Raw genomic sequence first — 1,627 nt, forward strand, 5'->3', positions numbered from 1 at the left:
GGGAATTAATCGATGATATCGGTCTGGATTCTTGACAGGTATTTTATTTCTTCGACACCTGAGGGATGAAAGATGAAGTTTATATCGAAATAGATTTGAACTCAGTATTCAAAGAGCTGTAAGTAAAATACAATGAGCCAATTTGTCCAAAACTGATTATTCTATCAACCAACTGCCGTTAAAATGACTTCGTATCTAATTCAAACACCACGTGAGCAATATTTGCATCAACCTCAGCACTTGACTGGTACTTTATTTTACCCACCACAGACGGCTGAAAGGGAAAAGTGACCTCGGCAGGATTTAAACCCGGACGTAAAGAGCCAGAAAAAAAATCTCTCAAATCAATTTGTCCAACGCTGACACAACGATATATGTTCACTCCAAGTCTAATCTGTTGTGATAATAATAACAATAACAAAAACAACATAAACAACAACAAAAGCATTAACAACAACAATAATAACAATGATGATAATAATAACAATAATAATAATAATAATAATAATAATAATAATAATAATAATAATAATAATAATAATAATAATAGTGATAATGATGATAACAATAAGTTGCTCCTGTTGTCATCGGAGCATTGAGTTCTACAATCTTGGTGTATTACAAAAATCGGCTTTACTTGGAACAGCATGCATGCTGCGTAAATTACTGCCTTTTAAACAGTACAACCCCCCGATATACACAATATTTTCTATCTACAACATCACAATATTGGATATTGTGCGACGTCTTCTATAATAATAATAATAATAATAATAATAATAATAATAATAATAATAATAATAATAATAATAATAAATTTTTCTACAAGGGCAGCGATTTTTGGGGAGAGGATAAGTCGATTACATCAACCGCAGTGTTCCACTTGTACTTCCACTTGTAATTTATCGATCTCGATAGGATGAAAGGAGGTAAGGTCGACCTCGGCGGAATTTGAACGCAAAACGCAGAATGCAAAGACGGAAGAAATGCTGCTAAGCATTGTGCCCGGCGTGCTAACGGTTCTTCCAGCTAATAATAATAATAATAATAATAATAATAATATCAAGAATAACAACATCAAGAAGAAAAACAACAACAATAATAATAATAATAATAATAATAATAACAATAATAATAATAATAATGATAATAATGATAATAATAATAATAATAATAATAATAATAATAATAATAATAATAATAATGAAATGTATAGAAGATGAAAAAGAAGCATAAAACTGCCCCCTAGAAGAGAATTGAAAAAAATTGAAAGTATAAACAAAACATTATATAGGGAATTCGAGCAAGAGAATCCGCAGCAATAAAAGCACAACTTCATTTTATTCTTCAAGTTTAGTAGGTATAGGTATAAAGAGTTGCGTTGAGGGTGATTTAAAAGCTATTAAGATGCATTACAAACCAAGCTGTTACAACAACTGACGTCATCAAGTGTTGAAAAACTTCCATTTTCTGATCGTAAACATTCAAGACGACTTTGACGAATGGAATATGTTCGTCAGTGTTGTGTATACAGTGTTGTGCGTACATGCATATGCAAGTGAGGATGTCTTTGTGTGTATCTATATTTATTTATATATACATGCATATACAGATATATATATATATA

The sequence above is a fragment of the Octopus bimaculoides genome, chromosome 19 (assembly GCF_001194135.2).
Source record: "Octopus bimaculoides isolate UCB-OBI-ISO-001 chromosome 19, ASM119413v2, whole genome shotgun sequence".
NCBI classification, from domain to species: Eukaryota; Metazoa; Mollusca; class Cephalopoda; order Octopoda; family Octopodidae; genus Octopus; species Octopus bimaculoides.